A 20,422-nucleotide genomic window follows, 5' to 3' on the forward strand; every position below is an offset into this window, starting at 1 on the left:
TGGAAGTGGGCAGAAAATGGGTAAGGTGGGTGGATAGGTGTGGATGGAGTGAAGAGGATGGAATGGGATGGGGTGGTGAGTGGTATGGAGTAGGGTGGAATGAAGGGGATGGAATGGGATGGGGTGGTGAGAGGTGTGGAGTAGGGTGAGGGAAGTTCAGTGCACTCAGTGGGAATGGGAGTCTTCACCTAAATTGACCAAGATTTTCGTCCTTTGGCAGCTTATTTCACGTAGCTCATTGGCAGAAAAAGAATATTACAGCTCTTGCATCCTGTCCATAGCACTTCATCGTGACTACCATCATTCTACTGTTCCCTTGTTACAGCTCAGCATTCAAGACGGGGAAAGGGCAATTTAGGGCCAAGTTAAAGTAAAAGGAGTATGTTATGGTCACGGTGATGCTTTATTTCAATATTTTCTCTAAGAACAACAGTAGAAAAACATGAACTCGCCTCGATTCCATATACCCGGCGCCTTACGAAGCGGGAAAAAATTGGGAATCCGCGCAGAGGGTGGATGTGGGACAATTTGAGACTTCCAACTCAGGCTCGGCGCAATCCAAGAATGGCATCCCGGGTCCATGAGTGGCAATAAACCCGCTGTCACTTTACCCACGCAACACACGCAAATACCACACACATCCACGCACCACACGAATACCACACGCACCCACGCACCACACGAATACCACACGCACCCACGCAACACACGAATACCAAACGCACCCACGCAACACACGAATACCAAACGCACCCACGCACCATACGAATACCACACGCATCCACGCACCACACGAATACCACACGCACCCACGCACCACACGAATACCAAACGCACCCACGCAACACACGAATACCACACGCACCCACGCAACACACGAATACACATGCACCCACGCAACATACGAATACCACACGCACCCACGAACCAGACCCACACAAACTGGTACATATTACTGTATTCTAGCGGCACAACACTAGACTATGGTGCTAGTCATGAAGAAGTGCTAGGGAAAGGATGTAGCGCCATAGTGGTGTTTATTTCTGCGAACTGAACTACGGGAAATACGCTGAAAAAGGACGGAAATCTCTGCCAAGTGTAAGTGGATGAACTACGGATGGGTTTTTTTTTTTTCCCCTTAAAATTTACGACCCGCGTTCACTTGAAAATTATCGGTAAAACTGTTTGGCCTTTACTGTAACTGGTTCTCGATACAATCATTTTATACGGAACAGAAAACAGAGTGGAGGGAGTGAAGAAAATGGGAGTAAATGATGGTATGATGAAGGAACACTGTAAACAAACCGTCTCATGCTCAGGACAGCTCTACTACTCTACTCCAGCTAACGCCAGACGATTTTATTCAGCTGAGAAGGACGTCACAGGATCCTTGATGAAACTACCCCAATTCAAACCTCAAATCTCTGGCCGTGACTCGCCTCTGTTACTCTAAGCCAAATGATGCCACCTCTCTGTTTACACACATTTATTTACGAGTTCTATGTAGTAAGAAAACAGATACAACAGGCAGAATAATATATATATAATGAAAAAGAAAATACAATAAACCCTTACATTCACTTTACGAGTGGGGGTGATTTTTTTTATTTTAATTATTATTATTATTTTTTTTTGGGGGGGGGTGTTGTTCCAGCTCGGTAATGACTGAATGGGGAAAAATGCAGTAAAAGCACATCCCCCCCTTCTCTCTCTCTCTCTCTCTCTCTCTCTCTCTCTCTCTCTCTCTCTCTCTCTCTCTCTCTCTCTCTCGCGTGCAGTGGTATTTCAGTGGCGAAAATGTTCCACACTAGGCAGAGCTAAAATTCGTCAGGGCAAAAGTCAGCTTGTTTTTTCCACATGTCTTCCCCACACTTAGGTCACGTCCATCAAGTTCAGGGTTCGTATTCTCGTCGGATATGGAAGCTCCCTAACACATCTTCCTTAGCGATTTATTTTTTGGATACGGCTGGTGAAAATCAATTTGTATGTTGTTTAGCCTGGAAAAAGGTGTAATATGAATAATGTAACGCAGATGAGGATAGTGAGGGGTGGTAAGCAAACTAAATCGCTCAGCAAGAGGTGTTAGGGAGCTTCCTTATCGAGAGAATTTGAGCCCCCCAAAATTATATATGGGCAGAGAAATATACCGAACTTCTCTCAGCTTAGAAGTAATGGCCAGCAGAGGAAGGTGAGTAGAAGAGGTGAAATATTAGGCGAACATTTTTATATCCGGCTGTATTCCGCGAACATTTTTTCTTTCCGACTGTTTTTGGTGAACATTTTTGTATCTGGCTGTAGTTGCATTAAAAACATTAGGCATTATGGTCCCCTTCAATCTTTGTTTCTTCGCCGCACTGTTGCATCCTTATCTCTTTCCTATCGCTGCTTCAGTGGTCACTGCTCCTCTGAACTGTCTGCCTGCATCCCTCCGCCACTAAAACATGAGCGTAACACCCGTCTGTAGCAAATTCATCCTTTTTCTGTCTGCCTCACTGTTTCGAGAAATTATGGGCGAATTTTCCCTAACCCTTTTCCATTAATTTCTAAAGAATTTTACTCCAACTGCCTTGGAATTTTTGGTGGAATATTCTGCATACCTTTCTTCCAAAATTTTCTGAATCAAATTGAAACACACTGAAAATTTTAGTCTATTATTCTCCTCACAGTTTCTTTTTCCAAATTTCCAAGCCTTTTATAGTAACTGCTTTTTTTAAAATTTATGCAGAGTTTTCTTCCAGTAAGTTTTTTATATATTTTTTCTGATTCATTTTACAACTGCTTTACAAATTTACGCAAAATATTCTCCCAATAGATTTTTTTTTTCAATATTTCCTGCAACATTTTACAACAACTGCATTACAAACTTACGCAAAATATTCTCCCTATAGATTTTTTTTTCAATATTCCCTGAAATATTTTTACAGCCACTAATTTCGAAATTTACGCAAAAAATCCTTTATTTATTTTTTCAGTTTTTCCTGAAACATTTTACAACAATTGTCCTAGAAAGTTACGTAAAATATTTCTATAGATATTTCCTGAATATTTCCTGAAACACTGTACAATAACTGCTTTGAAAAATTACGCAAAAAATTCTTCCTAGCGATTTTTCCGCCATTTCCCTAAACATTTCCCAGCAGCTGCACTAAACACACGGCAAAAACACGGCCTGATGCATGAAATAAATTCGAGGAAGCCCAGATTTAAGGGCACGTTTAGATCAAGTTAACCGTGAATGAAGAGGCTTAAATTTGTTCGTGTACCTCCCTGTTTCTGTACCCAATGCCAGTCAGAAGTTGCTTATCTATTCTACTATCTATCTATTTGTCTGTCTGTCTGTCTGTCTATGTACATATCTACCGTATCTGTCTATCTATTTATCTATCTGCCTATCTATCTATTTATACCTGCATGGTAATAATGGTGTCCTAGGTGCCTCTGTGTTAACGTCTCACGCTTCAAAGCAGGTGGCATGTCTTTTTTTATTTTTTATTTTTTATCAGATACCAGCTGCCACAGACGTAGAGTGACCTTCCTCCGCTTCACTGATGAGGATAAATACTCAAACAGGATCCTAGTTAATTCCTGCAGTAAACAAGTCACATCAACTTTGCCTAAAATTGCCATCCCTACATCGCAAAGGCCGAGTTGTAAGAGAAGGCTAGATGCAAAGGATAATGCTAGCCACCAAGAAGTGCTATGAGGAGATGGAACCGTTGTCTTGCCTTGAACTGCCACTGAGTAGTACGAAAGAAGTTAAAAAATGACGAAAATCTGGGCCAAGTTAGGGTAAAAATAGAACAGTAACCAAGGAGACTCAACGTAAAGCTCACTGAATATCATGGAACCGCGAATTAATAGTAAGCTGGTGAGAGTGGCTGAGTTGATAAAATAAGCTGCGAAAGGACGAAAATCTGGGTCAAATTAAGGTGAAAATGGAATAGTAACCAAGGAGACTTAAAGTAACGCTCACTGAATATCATGAATTATCTATCTATCTATTGCCAGACGCCTCAATATAAAGGGTGGCCACAAACAAATCGCCTCCACGTCGCCCTGTCCCTCGCCATTTCATTGCCCTGAAACCACGACTTAATATTAAAGAGTGCAGTTGAGTTCCTTTCAATAAAAACAAAGTAACTATAGGCTCCTGACCCTGTTACTGATAGCGTTAATCTCACGTGGACGATAAAGGGTCAGGTGTTTTGCTCTACCTGTCTGTTTGTATAGCCACCTGCCGCTTGGGGAAAATATACGGTGGCATCAACTCCAAAACATTCGCTATTGATGTGCAGCTGCTACCATGTTTACACGATTAGTTCCCCCCACTGTGTGTGTGTGTGTGTGTGTGTGTGTGTGTGTGTGTGTGTGTGTGTGTGATTCATGTATATTTATGCGTACATGTGTGTGTGCCTTTGTCTCTGAGTGTTCATTCGTACGTGCATTCATTCATTCGTGTGTGTGTGTGTGTGTGTGTGTGCGCGTGTATGTCTGCCCGTGTGTGCGCGTGAACGTCTACCCCCGTGTATGTGCATGTGTGTATGTATTGGCGATCATTCCCATCGGCACGCCAGCGTTTCGGAAAATGTGAGGTCATACTGCACTGCTGGCGGTGATTTGCATATGGCGAGTTATAGTGGAGTGTTAGCGGTGTTAGGGAGGGGTGTTAGCGGTGTTAGGACGGGGTGTTAGGGGTGATACGGTGTTAGGACGGTGTTAGCGGTGATACGGTGTTAGGACGGGGTGTTAGGGGTGATACGGTGTTAGGACGGTGTTAGCGGTGATACGGTGTTAGGATGGGGTGTTTGCAGTGATACGGTGTTAGGACGGTGTTAGCGGTGATACGATGTTAGGATGGGGTGTTAGCGGAGTTAGGACGGGGTGTTTGCAGTGATACGATGTTAAGACGGGGTGTTAGCGGTGTTAGGACGGGGTCTTAGCGGTGATACGGTGATAGGACGGGGTGTTAGCGGTGTTAGGACCGGGTGTTAGCGGTGTTAGGACGGGGTGTTAGCGGTGATACGGTGTTAGGACGGGGTGTTAGCGGTGATACGGTGTTAGGACGGGGTGTTAGCGGTGATACGGTGTTAGGATGGGGTGTTCGTCACTGCTTTATATATTTATTTTGGTATGGTAATTATGCAAATCTCACCTGTCAAACGAGAGAGAGAGAGAGAGCGAGAGAGAGAGAGAGAGAGATTGCACTGACCAAATCACTACGAATTATTTCTCCTAAGTTTTATGTGCTAATTGGTGGAATAAAGTTCAGAAAATATTGATAAAAATAAAATAAAAATAAAGACACCATTCCTCTAGAGATATCAGACTTTATTTTTAACTATATCACGAGGAGGAATTTCGCTAAAGTTAAAGACCATCCACTTAGCGTGATTAATAAAAAAAAAAAAAAAAAAAAAAAACTAGCATACTCTCGAAACTGGAACCATCTGTGTGTGTGTGTGTGTGTGTGTGTGTGTGTGTGTGTGTGTGTGTGTGTGTGTGTGTGTGTGTGTGTGTGTGTGTGTGTGTGTGTGTGTGTGTGTGTGTGTGCTGACCTGTGACCTTAAATTTTGACCCGATGATCATATGCGAAGATGACCTAAAAATGGCCAACAGCTATCATCCTCGAAGAAAAAATTACATATATTTTTTAGGTTATCGCTTCTGAAAGTTAAAGATCCCGAACAGACAGACAGACATACAGACACAAACAGATGCAATTATAAAACATCACTTACCCTTTTCACGGCAGGTTAAAAAAATAAAATAGAGTTAGTTTTAATATCTCTGTGCTATCAACTACAAGAGGGTAATATATGTGGATAAAGACTGTAAGCTTAAGATCTGAGGAAGGTAGGTCGTGCGTCTTCAGTCTTCCTGTAACAGTTGCATTAACAAGATAACTTTTATGTAACTTTAACTACAATTATGTAGTTAAAGTTATATCTTGTTAATGCAACTGTTACATAATTGGCAAAGTGTAACATAGTGCAATCGTTTGTCGTTACATAATTGCTACATATCGTTTGTAGTTACATAATTGTAGTTAAAGTTACATAAAAAATGGTAACAAGTTGTATACATAATTGAACAAATGCAATGGTTGTTGTATGACATTTTGTAAAATGTGTATGTATAACAGACATACGCATATAATTGTGCAATGGTAATACTGCTAGGTTATACATTACATATTGAGTTATCACTTTAGTAATGTCTAATATTTCATCTAACTTGTATGATGATACTGGTAATACAGAATTGTGCTATAGTTGTATGACTTATAATATTGTACTAACATTGTGGTAATACATAATTGTAACATTTTATGAATTGTTACAAAATATTGTGGTAATGCATAATTGTGTTGGCCTTATAATTGTAGTTACATTTTGTTAATGCAACTGTTACATAAGTGTCTTGGCCTTATAACTGTAGTTAAAGTTACATAAAAGTTACATCTTGTTAATGCAACTGTTACATTCCTTCTGACCTCTGGGGTGGTACTCAGGTAAATTATTTCCACCCTACTCTTTTCACCTTAACCAGGCTCAGCTATTCATCCTTTGCCAGTTACATTCACCTTGCTCAGTGGCAGATAAAAAGACAGTATTACGGCTCTGCATCCTTTCCACAGCACTTCTTCGCTGCTAGCATCATATTCTAGTGATAATCTATTGCTACAACTCTGCACTCACTACACTGTGGCAATATCAGGCCACAATATTCCAGTGTTAACCTATTGCTACAGCTCAGCATTCAAGATGATGAGATGGCAATATTAAGCTAAGTCAGAGCAAAAAGGGTATAGTAACTGCCACAAGGCGAGACCCCAAACTTCGCCTCCTGAATACTGCCCACAACACACAAGTCTAACGCAGTGGAATTCGGGAAGCAGAATAGAGATGCGAGCAATGGGAGAGTGTGTCGAATGGAGAGTCACATGTAACTTTTGGTCAGAGTCGCCTTCAGCATCAAATAAACCGCACTCCCCCCAACGCACTCAACTTTGCGACGCACACTAGAGGTCTGCCTTTCATCCTTTGAGTCTGAGGACGCAGTTTAATGGAGAACTTATTTGGCTATTTTACTGTCCCTGGTCTCCTAAAAGCTTAATTAAATCGCCCAACGGTAACAAGAATGCAAGAAAAGGCTTTACTATCTACCTGACCGTCTCTCTATCTATTACTTGCCCAACGCGGCATCCTGTAAGGGGTGACCCAGCTAAAGGACCCCCCAGGCATTTCTGTTCTTTCTCATTAACATTTAATGAACCAACTCTATTTCAATGTGTCTTTCCGCCGGGTTCTTGGATTATTTTTTCTTCTCTCTCTCTCTCTCTCTACTACTACTACTGCTACTACTACTACTACTGCCACTGATACCTACCACGAATAATTTTATACCACACATGTTTTCATCCGATCTCGTCATCATCTAATACACGAATGATTACCACAAAATAACCTCACACTGAAAACACACACACACACACACACACACACACACACACACACACACACACACACACACACACACACACACACAATTCTTAATCTAATTATTTTCATTTGTAAGGAATCTGTGCAATCAACAACGATCATTTTCAACAGGTAAGGCAAAAGCTCTCAACACCTTTGGCTTCTAAGTTAGGCAAGTTCCCCATGAAGGCTTCCCCTCGTCTTCCCCTCATCTTCCCCTCGTTCTCCTCTCGTCTTCTTCTCACCTTCCCCTCTTCTTCCCCTCGCCCATGAACATAATCTTTAAAGTCTCCTAAATACGTATAGATATAAACGACCTCCACCGCGACTCCTCCAAGATGCACTTATCACCTCACGCCGGGGAAGATTTACACAGGTAGCAGGTAACAAGGTAGGGCGCGGTGATGGGTGGGCGGTAAATGTCTCACTCCATCTCAGGCCAGGGTCTTGGGTTGCTCCTGGGGTCAGTGCCTTCCGTCCTTCCTTCCTCCTTTCTCCTCCTCGCCTCTCATCCCCTCATCTCATGCTGGGCGTCGTTAAGGTGCTTTAAGTTTCACGGCAGGGAGTGGATTTCCTGGGACTGATGGAGCCTTGGTTTGTTCCAGCCTTTAAATACTATCTATCTATCTCTTGCCAGACGCCTTAATCCCGTAAGGGGTGGCCATAAACAAATCGCCTCCATATCGCCCTGCCCCCCGCCTTTAAATACGCTGGCGAATTTTTTATAATATCCCCACTATAGCTAAATCTACTTAATAAAACTGTACTAATATTTTAAAAACTATATGAAGGCAAACTATGCAAATCACAAAACACATAGATCAGGCTCTCTGTTACCTTGTTCTTGTTTTTTCTTGGAGGGAACAATTTACGGACTCCTGGCCTTTGGTTCTTTCTTCCTTGCATTACAAAAAGCACTACGAATATTCAGTCTTCCTCTCCGTTCACTGACAAAGCAATCACTATCATAAAAAAAAAATCCAGTAAATCCCGAAGTCGCAGTGAAAAACAGTGAATATTAAATCAATCCTAACTTCACTCATGTCATCGAGGAAAGGAACACACACACACACACACACACACACACACACACACACACACACACACACACACACACAAACGACCCTGAAAGAAAAAATCGATAAATTCCCTCACGCAATTATCAACGAAGTATTTAAAGCACGCAAACAAGATTAAAAAAAGAAAGAAGAGAAAAAAGCTAATTCCTTTGATCACAGAAAAAACACCTTTAAATTCTGAAAGGCAATAACAATTTTTCCACACAAAAGAAAATTTACCTCAATCGATTCATTAAGCCATAGTGAACTTGATGGAACCACATCTAGCTTTGTGTGTCGGGGGGTGGGGGGGGCTGATGGTAAACAGAATTGGGGGGAGGGAAAAGGAGGTGGTGGGAGTGAGAAGGGAAATAGAGGGAGGGGAGTGAGGGAAGGGGGAGAGAGAAGGGATGTGGGGATAGGGGAAAGGGGAAGGGGGACTAAGAAGAGAACTGGAGGGAGGGGAAAGGGGAAGGGGGACTAAGAAGAGAACTGGAGGGGGGGGAAGGGGAAGGGGGAGTGGGAAGGGAACTGGAGGGAGGGGAAAGGCGTGAGCGGGAGTGAGAAGTGTTTAGGGCGAGTGAAAATGTTTAGCCGACTTAAGAAAGGCGATGAAAGAGGTAGGGAGCCTTGGGAAAAATGAAGGAGGTGTTGAGGGATAGACGGACGTGTGGGTGGAGAGAGAAGGATGGGCAGCAGGGAGAGGAGGAAGATGGGAGGGAAGTGATGAAGAAGAGACGAAGATGGGAAATAAAGAGAGTGATAAGGATGGGAGGAAGGTGAAGAAGAGGAAAGGAAGATGGGAAATGGGGAGAGTGAGAAGGATGGGAGGAAGGTGAAGAGGGGAGCAAGATGGGCATTAGGGAAAGCGAGAAGGATGGGAGGCAGATGATGAAGAGGGGAGGAAGATAGGAAACAGGGAGAATGAGTGATGAGGTTCTACAAGCTTCTTAGTAATCTTCTCAGTCCGTAAGAAAGAAAATTGTCTTAGTTGTGAAGGTATTTATGAAGCTTCTTTGTAATCTTCTCAGTCCGTTGATACAAAAAACGTCTTAGTAGTGAAGAAAATTATGAAACTTCTTATCACTCTTCTCGATCCTTATTGAACTAAAGTAAATGGTAAACAGCGAGAAAGAATTAAGTACAAGTTCCCTATCTTTATTTTATTTTTTACTCAAAGCGACTTTATTAATATTTTGAGAAACCTATGCTACTGACGAGTTATATATCCATTAACTTTTTTCAGTTCGCTCTTTTCCTTTCTTTCTTGCTTTTTTTTCTTTTTTTTTTTTTAGATCTCCATTATTGAAAGGACTAAGCTGATGAGCTGACGTACCCTGAACGAGACGAAGAAAGGGAAAGTGATGGGTTCGTGATGGAGTTAGAGAGAGAGAGAGAGAGAGAGAGAGAGAGAGAATAAACTGTTAAAAGGATGTGAGAAAATACTTAGTAGATGACACGGAAATGAAATAACAAGGATGAGAGAGAGAGAGAGAGAGAGAGAGAGAGAGAGAATAGCCAAGAGGAAGAGCGTGAATGGGGCCCAATACGAGGCAGAAAAAAACATGCCATAGAAAGGAAGGTGCCAGAGGGAAAAAAGGGGGTCATTGAAAGGGGGGAATAGAGGAAAAATATGTGGCAGGATTAGGGAAGCACTGACTGGAAGCTGGTTGGTTGTCTGGTTAATATTTGGAGATTTGGACGCCATGATCATTAAGCCAAATATTTCCATTTTTATCTTCCTAAGTATTGCACGATATTTAACCAGCATGAAAACAAAAGATGGATACACAGACCCTTTAAATCCAATGGTGAATTTGCTATGTTAATCTAGCTAATTCCTGATTATTTTATTTCAGATTTTTCGCATTTGAGGCATTTAGACATAGCCTTCCTTAACCCCTTCACTTCAAGACGTCTCCACTGAACTGAATATAATACCTTCGTGGAAACAAGAATATTAAAAACAGTAATACATCCTCAGAGGAAAGGGGTAAACACAATAATGTAAACTGGACAAAAATCAATAAAACATTGTGACGCAAACCCACGTCCAAAAAATCAGAAAATGGCCAATAGTTGAAAATTTTGGCAGAAGGGGATGAAAGGGGGTGGGGTTGACTCGAGGGGGTGGTTGTGATGGGGACAGAGGGGAGAGGGTTTGACAATGTGGTGGAGGGTGGAGGAGAAGAGTGGGGAGGGCAGGGGGCTTAGGGAAGACGGAGAAAGCTTGGGGATAAGAAGTCATATGGGCCTTGCTTTACTTAAAACAGACTTTCAATTAATTACAACATTGGATTTGACTGACTAGCTGATCATACACATTTAATTTATGCTGCCAGTGCAATCAGAATTACACACATTTGACTTCAAAACACAAGCAACAACCTGTCTGACTTTTGGGGGAGAGGGGGGAAAGGGGATATTGCCTTTCTTCAGCCTAAACTCGAATCCGGCTAACTTCGTGGGTGTTCTATAATTAGAACTCACCTTTATAAACACCTCTTCTTCTATGACACTTCCGTCGGAAATCACAAATAACGGAGATACAGCACTCGTAAACAGCAAACACATTTCATCAACCTTTGTCACACTCCCTACTCCCTGGGGTGACGACTCCCTGTGTTGATGGTGACACGCGGACTCTTCAAATGTTACCAATCGGCGGTCTCGGCCTCGGTACGTCATTCACTCCTGCTAATTAACGGAGGACTTTTTCGTGGCTAAGTTCTAAGCCGCGTTTCCGCGACGTTAAGTCAAGATATTTTGAGTAATCTTGATATCGTATGTTGACTATCGTGCTGATACCCGTTTCAGCAAACACCGGAAGTCAATACGATATTGGCTTCGGCTCAAGATTGGGCAGTGTTGCTCCCGAGGAATTTTGATTTGATATTAACTTCTCTATTTTGTACACACACACGAAGTTTCGATTTCCTAGATAAAATAATATAGTTGCTCGTGAGGTGAAACGAAACTGCTCTGCCAAGCGAGCCTTCGTCAACTTTGTAAACAAATGGAGCGTCCATCCCACGTTGGACTGCAGCGAAGTGTTTCAGCATTGTGTGGTACAAACCGGAGTGGTACGGTCCTTTGTGTATATGCCCTAACGCTCGAGGAAGCAAGAGGAACGGAGATTACAGTAGAAGTGGCCTTGAACATTGGCAGGAAGCACGGAAAGTAGGGAGGAGAGGAGACGGGACATGGAGGACAGTCAAACGTAAGTAAATCGAAAGTTACTTGTCGGGTTAATCCTGCATTATATAGACTTACGTCTTCACAGCCTACTGTAAATATTTTTGTATGCCTTTCGACCAACGAGGAGTATAACGTTAAAAGATTTGTGTTCTTCCAGGGTAGCCATGATGCAGTTAGGTTTGTTTATATATGGCTCTGAAGTGAAGTCAGTACCATTCGCTGATTACCCGTTTTGGCAATGCTCTCCCGGAACTCAGGATCGGTCAGAATGAATATCAGGCTTTAAAATGTCACGAAAACACGGCTCTTTGGTCTCAGTCTGCCATAGCTCCTCATTGTGACGTGCTTTCCCGTTCCTGTCGAGTTTTTCGGGAATGTTTTCAAAATAACGAGGCCAGCACTGATCCTGGGGCTGTGATCTATGGAAAGATTTGAATTGGTTGTGGTTTGACTTAATATTCGCGCCTTAGAGTTAGGTTCCGTGGGGTTTAGGTGAACCGCTGGTCATTATTCACTTTTACTATTATTTTTATCATCACTGTTATCATTATTATTATTCCTTACATTAAAAAACCCAGTTCATCTTAAGGACTGGTAAAGCGACTGGTTCTTATACACTCATCACATATTTCCTTCTAAGTAAATGCGGATTAAATTGATAGCCTTATTTTCACCACCTTTTTCATGTAATTTGTGCGATTTCGACTGCAAATCCGTCGAAAATAAGTTTTGCCCTATTCCCCCTACTCCCACCCAAAGAAAAACAAAACAACAGTATCAGCATCATTAACATTATGGACATCAACATTAAAAACACATCAAAAACGTCATCATCATCATACATCAACAAAAACAACATCGACAACATCTTCAACATCATCACCATCATAAATAAAATCATAAAAAATCGTCACTGTCAGCATCATCTTCAACTTTAACACCATCATCGCCATCAACACACCTACAGTAACATCAGCATCAGAACATCATCAATCATCATAAAATCGTAAGCCAAAAAAATCATCACTATCTTTATCAGCATCATCATCAACTTTATCACCATCAGCAACACCTACATTAACATCAGCATCAAAACAGCATCATCAACATAATCATCACCATCAACGTCAGCAATAATGATAAAGAATTTCCAATATAACTTACTTTGCCAGGAGATGATGGTTAGTCCTGCACTTAGTACTGTCCTGGGTGGTGGCTGGGTTCACATTATCCAGGAAGTAGTTTTTATCTGCCGGGGTCAACATTATTTACGCTCCTTGTGTCATTTTAATAGTTCCATCTTTAAAACCTGTCCACTGCTGTCTGTCGAAACACACACACAGTACATGTGTGTGTGTGTGTGTGTGTGTGTGTGTGTGTGTGTGTGTGTGTGTGTGTGTGTGTGTAGAATATAATCAGGAGAGGCTTAGCTTGGTTTCTCAGGCACTTAGGGTTAGATTCGGTTTCTTTAAGTTCAATTTAGGATTAGATAAAGTAAGTGCGATCATCCTAGGAAGAGAAAACTTAGAACGAAGTGCTGAGACGGCATCGAACTGGGATATACGCGGCCTGGAACTCTGCCTGATATCTTTTCCATTAATTTATGCACCATTTCCACGTTTTTCTGTGCAACTCCTGCTCCTTTGAAACAAACTTCTGATTCTCTTTCCCGACGCTCAAGTTCCCGATGTGGTAGTAGGTCTCTCTCTCTCTCTCTCTCTCTCTCTCTCTCTCTCTCTCTCTCTCTCACACACACACACACACACACACACACACACACACACACACACACACACACACTCTCTCTCTCTCTCTCTCTCTCTCTCTCTCTCTCTCTCTCTCTCTCTCTCTCTCACACACACACACACACACACACACACACACACACACACACACACACACACACACACACACACACACACTTTGTAGCCATTTTGTTCTTGATTATTTCACGCATTGGCCCTTTTTCCTTAACCAGACCCAGATTTTCGTCCTTTTACTGCTTATTTCACGTAGGTCAGTGGACGAAAAGACAGTGCCACAGCTCTACATCCTTTCAATAGCACTTCTTCGTGACTAGCATTATATTCCAGTGTTAATTTACTCCTACAGCTCAGCATTCAAGATGGGGAAATGGCAATATTAGATCAGATTAAAGTAAAAGCGGTGTAATTTTTCCATTCCAGATAAAGCCAGACGATTTTATTCAACTGAGAATAAATATAGGATCTTCAGATTTAATTATACAGTGTGAATGATTATAGGAGCCTGAGAGTGTTAATTATACAAACCTTAAACATCGAGCACTTTCCGAAATACGATCCACATAATCTTAATCCTCCTTTATACGATGGCCTCTTATTATTTTCTTATTGCTACAACCAGACGATTTTCTTCAAGTTTAAAAGAGGGACCTCTTATTGGAAGGATTTGAAGCTGTCTCCCTAAACCCATTCAGTACAATGACGCTTTCTTTACTGTGTTCTTACTGCCTCCAGACGGTTTTATTTACCACAGAAAGAGCTTTCGTGGTGATGAAAACAATGCATGAATTTATAAGTCAAGTCGGTAGGGTTGCGAGAGGCAGACCGAAATAGACATGGGACGAGGACATAGAGTGTGACTTCAGGGATAAGGTACTGAATAGGGAGGCTGCCAGAGATCGAGCAGCAGGGAAAGCCGCCATTAGGTGACCAAGGCCGACGCATGCAAGCATTTTGGAACCTTTTTAACAATACGATACGAAGAATTTCCCGTAGTGACGTAGGACTGTGTAGTTTTATCCTGAGTCAAATACTTCAGTGAATCCATTGCAGAGAAAAGGTTTTATCATTATAATATTAAACCACCACCAATTATTCTCCTTTTACGTCAACTTGGACCAAATTTCCATCGTTTTGTAGCACATGTCACAGCTTAGTGATAAAAAAAAAAAAAGACAGTACTGTGGCTCTACATCTTTTCGATATCACATCTTCAAGACCAGCATCATATTCTAATGTTTATGTATTCGTACAGCTCCGAATTGAAGATGAATAGATGACATTTTAGTTCAGGTTGAAGTAAAAAGAGTATAGCAGTGTCTTCAGCTGGACTTAGTGGTTTTGTTTTAGCCTGAAAAAAAAAAATCGCCGGAGTACATACCTGGTAGTAAAATATTTATCTTATAGTAACTGGTATAACTGGTGTGTGCAGGATTCTTTTTCGGTACAATTTTAGTGAATTCAAGACCAAAGATCATGGCTTTTGACCCCCTTGCTCTGCCGGAGGTCTCTCGTAAGCTAAATAGATTCGCTTGAGTGCAACAGGAAAAACAAAAGACCAAGTCGAATGAAAAGTTTAAAATATCAAATAATGTAGCATATTTGTGGAGGGGAGGAGGGTCCACGCGAAATGTAGCAGTGATTTTAAATAACAAGCGATTTATTTATTTTTTTCGCTTGTATGGCCCGTGTGTGTGTAATAAACATTGCAGCGCTCGGCTTGTGTTTATATTTGTGAGTGTTTACAAATGATGGCCGTGTTTGTGTATGATATTTATGGTGATTAGAGTGTAAGCTGCCACGAATACATATTTGGTATATTTCCTGGTATATCCATTTACTGTAACCCACAATGATGTTTTTTTTCTCGCGGATGGAGAGAGAATTCATGTACAGTGGGAAACAGGGTAGCAGTGAGAGGCACGCCGCGTAGAGAATTGACTGTTTGTAGTTTATTAACGTGGATGACTGGTGGTGGCACAGGGAGAGTGGCTATATATTCATTGTGGTGGTGTGTGGTGTTTGTCGTGTTTGCTTGTGTGTGTGTGTGTGTGTTTTTTTAGTCTTGTATTCCTTCTCTTGTAATGTGTGTGGTGACCTATGACTGTTGCTACTCTGCTGTACTCTTGCATAGCCTATCCACTCCACATCTTTGTATTTCTGGTGACTGAGGAAGTGCACATTACTCTCAAACTCCCTGAACGTCACACCAGGCGAACTGTAGAGACGAGAGCTGTTTGTTTGGGGTATATTTACGTCAGTGAGGTGTGGTATGTTAAAAGTGGCTACATTTGGCGTGCTAACGGACCTGGCGTGGCGGAGTGGCGATGCTGTGTGATACTGTTTGCTATGTTTCGGTGTGTTATGTTGTGCTACTGTGTTGTGCTTTCAGGCAGAGTACTGGCGATGGTTTTTACGAGCACTTAACCTTTCCACGGTCGGGATAGCCAAAGCATTCCCTGCCGCCTAACGCGAGGGAGTGATCTTTGAGAGAGAGGCATAGGAGTCTGAAAATGTTAAAGCGGTAAATCTAAAGTGGTAAAACTTGCACGGCATTTTCACTACAGTCGTTTTATATCTAAGAAGGTCAGTTTTTATGTATGTGTGTGTGTGTGTGTGTGTGTGTGTGTGTGTGTGTGTGTGTGTGTGTGTGTGTGTGTGTGTGTGTGTGTTTTATTTTCATGGTTGTTACATTTACTCCTGGTGGTGTACTAGCGTTCAGCACAGTACACTTCTTCAGTAGTACCCACATTTAGAAATCATATCCTCCTCAGTCCGATGGTATACTGTTTCATTTTCTTGTTATCTTTTAGCGATTTAGGAGAGACTATTTTTTGGCCTAGCTGAAGAGGTTAGATTTAACTTTCAGTAAATTTTTCACTACAGGATGTCTCAACTTAGCTATATATAATTGTCAGAAGGTATTAAATCTATCTGTCTGTCTGCCTGTCTTTCTATAAATGTCTATCTATTTATATCTGTTTATCTATCTGTCTGTCTATCAGTCTGTATCTATCTATTTATCTGTCTATCGATATCTGTCTATCTGTCTAGATATCTATATGTCTATCTGTATATTTGTATCTAGCCTGTATATCTATTTATCTGTGTCTGTCTGTCTGTCTATCCTTATCTCTCTATCTGTCTGTGTGTCTGTCTGTATATCTGTCTATCTATATATATGTCTATTACCATCACTGTTCTTACCCCTTCGATTCGGTTACATCTTGTTTTTATTTTCATCGCACTACCAGCAGATTTTGTTAATTTTATTCAATTCTGTCGCTGAAGAAGCTGATTAAGGCTCTATTAAACACCTCCAACCCAGAAAGTCTCCCTCTTAGCCGAAAAAAAAAATGCCGGTAGCTATGATGAAAAAATAAAGTACCCTAACTGAAGTGAAGGAGTTTATAAGCATAGGGGAGGCGCTCTGTTATCTTATATTTTTTCTTGGGGGGAGCAGTCTTGGGGGTTCTGGCCTTTGGTTCCTTCTTCCTTGCATTAAAATAAGTTCAGAATCAAGGTCTTATTAACCCATTTACCTGGGCTTATTTCCTTTACTCCAAGAATCTCATGACTTTTTTTTTTTTTAATTAATTTTTCATCTTTGTTAAAACATCCCCGAGCTATACTAGTCAATCCTTTCGTTATAAAACTTTATTATTAGGAATATTATTAGGTATTTAAAAATGCCTGGAGTTAGGAAATGTATCAGAAAAGTAAATTAGTTAATGATACTACTACTATTACTACTACTGCTACCACCAATAATAATGATAGTAATAATAATAATAATAATAATAATAATAATAATGATGATAATAATAATGATAATAATAATAATAATCAGAGCCCAAGGATCAAGGCTATCCGTATACCTTGTTGAGTGCAGAGCGATACTTCTTTACCTGTTAATTAAAGCCAGAGTCAGGTAACATGATCACCTGTCCATAAATACAACACGGTATTGCGTTGGGGTCCACCTTAAAAAATGAGAGAGAGAGAGAGAAAGAGAGAGAGAGAGAATGTGTGTGTGTGTGTGTGTGTGTGTGTGTGTGTGTCCCAGGTATGTGAGTTTCACCTTTGTCGTGGGGTATGTGAAGTACGAGAGGGGGAAAATTCGTGCTTCTCCTGGATTAGCAGAAACCGCAACACATCTTCCTTAGCGATTTATTTTGCTTTGTACACATACACCCTCTAAACTCGATGACTGTGTTCTGTTGAATGAAGAGGGGCTTAGGAGAAACTAACTTTGTCTATGAGTCTGACCGGCCTGGGAGTGGAACCCAAGTCCTTCTAGTTCTGGGCTGGATGTGCTAACCAATACACCAGCGGCTCCCCCTCTGCCTGAATGACGAGGGAATGGATTTATGGCCTGTTTCGCTGGGGAGTGTGTTGGTAATATCCTTGTACTCTTTGGTTTTGCTGTTTTATGGATGGTACACTTCACTTACTGACGGGAGATAGAGTTTTGATGATGATGATGATGATGATGATGATGGTAATGGTGGTGGTGGTGGTGGGTTAATATGTAAAGTTTAAAAGCTAACACAATAGTCAGAATATTATCCAGTGACCTGATAAACCAGCCGAAAACAAAATCATCATCATCATCATCATCATCATCATCATCATCATCATCATCATCATCACTAAACTCCCCAGAACTGCAAACTATTGACGCTGATCACTGAGTTTTGGAAATTATAAAGTTCAAATATTAGGTCAGATAGTTAACAACAGCTGAAATAACTTCGCTGGCAGTATATTTCCATTAAAAGTTATATTCCAGTTCGTCCCCCCAATTTGGCCAAACTTTGATATATTATGTCCTCGGTATAAATCATTTTTTTTACTTTTATACTACCGATATTTATTTATTTTATTTTATTTATTTATTTATTCATTTTTTTGCTGTTCAATCTGTGGTCGGGTTTAGAATATTGCCTTTTAACACGTTCGGTCTTGGTGACGCATTTTTTCACCTGAGCTCGTGGTTGTGCTGTGTTTTATCCTCCAGTCTGACACCTCTCTCTTAACCTTCGTCTAAACGTCTGGGTCCAGCACGAGTAAGATGGAAGGACGTACTCGTAGTGAAGGGCGTACAGTTGATTTTCTAGTTCCCTTCATTTACATTAGTCTAAAAGTTACACAGACCAAGTGGTGAGTTCATGGAAAATAGCCCTGACTTGTAATGGGAGCTGATTCCATTCCATATTTTGTGTTCATCTCTGTTAACTGGGAGGAGTGGCAGGCATGGCGGAGGTCTCTTCTCATCACACATTCAACGGATGGCGTCGCTACCAAATCCAGCGTGATGTAGCACCAGATTTGGCAGGATTTAGTGATGTGGCGTGTAGGCGTTGCGGGCAGCCTTGAGAGAAGCGGTAGGAGGTACTCTTTGCACCACCCCTTACCGACACGCCCACCCACACTGTCACGAAAAATGAAAATTACGGCAGTCTCGCTAAATATAAGAACACCGGGGACCATCATCACACAGCTTTGTACCATTCTGCATCCACAAGAGCATCACTGTACTAAATGATCCTTATATTGATAGGATTTAAGCTATATTGTATGTCTACCTAATTAATCCTACATTAAGGGTAGTTCCCATATTGAATGCAGTCGTCTAGAGGTACCGGGAATAAAATGCATGTCTCATTTTAAAAGGATTCAGTACCAGCGCTGGCCATTACAACATAATTTTTATAGAGATCCTTATGTTCCTTAGCACTGGATATGGGTGATTTTTTTCCCATATACTCAGGGTCCTCCATATACAGGTTATGGCTTAAGTGAGTAATGTGTCAGTGTTCAGTATGCATTAAAAACAATAACCCATGCATTTCTCATATAAAGCAAGTCTAGATACACCTTCTGTTGCTTGTACAGTTAAAACTTTACTGTAACTAACACGAAATGATTTTAGCTGATGAAACACAGTGTATGTGAAAGGCATATATGACCCCTTGCCCCAGTCCACTTTTTCTGCCCACTCTTCTCTGTTGCTTGTACTGAGAATGAAAGGGCATACTGACTTACTCCAATGCTTTTCCTTTCTGACACTGAGGGCCGTATTCTGAGTGGCACTTCTGGCTCCCTAGCACGTTTTACTGGGCGATTTATTGTTCTCGTACGTCACTGATGCAAAGTATGTCGATATCAGAACGATGTAAAGAGCGCAGAGGAGACAGTTCATATGTAAAATGCAAAACAAATCGCTCAAGAGGAAAACACTGGTCATGTGTAAAATGTAAAATAAATCGCTTAGGAAGAGGAGCTACGAATTAAGGCTCCTGTGCGAGTCGGAAGGCCACCATTAAATTGATAATCCTTTCAACCAGAAGACCTTTTATTTCCTTGTTCCTGACAGGCGGTATATTTGCGACGTGGAAATGCGTCTTGGTAGTGAAGAGGCTAACAGTGTCTGCATTTAACCCCTGTAGCTCGAAAAATGTCACGTGACGTCAATGAATTCGCCTGGAGAAGTCAAAAATAAAGCAGAAAATGTCTCAGTTTACTTAAGCCCACCTCTTCAAGCCCCTCCTCTTTACCGCCTGTGTTGAGAGTAGGATATAAAGACTTACCCCAGAGTTTTTCCCGCCTAACACCGAGCTCAGAGGCGGGTCACCATTAAAATGTCGGCTTTGAAGGCTGAACACTTGCACAGGACGGCCGCTGCGAACAGATGTGTGCCATTACTCAAACTTCACCCCACTGTGCGAGGGACGGTGCCTAGAAATTACATTCGGTCATTCATTCTTGATATTTTGTTAAGACCCTCCGCTCTGTGAGATACAGTTTTGAAAAAGAAAAATATTATTGTTTATGGAAGCTGTCGTAGGTGAGGGCGCCCACCATTCTTTCACCTGATGTAGTGGTACCTTCAAGCTTCTCTTCACGATAGCCCAGGAAA

This window comes from Coenobita brevimanus, chromosome 61, assembly GCF_032717465.1.
Source record: "Coenobita brevimanus isolate Jiangsu-jjx chromosome 61, ASM3271746v2, whole genome shotgun sequence".
NCBI lineage: Eukaryota > Metazoa > Arthropoda > Malacostraca > Decapoda > Coenobitidae > Coenobita > Coenobita brevimanus.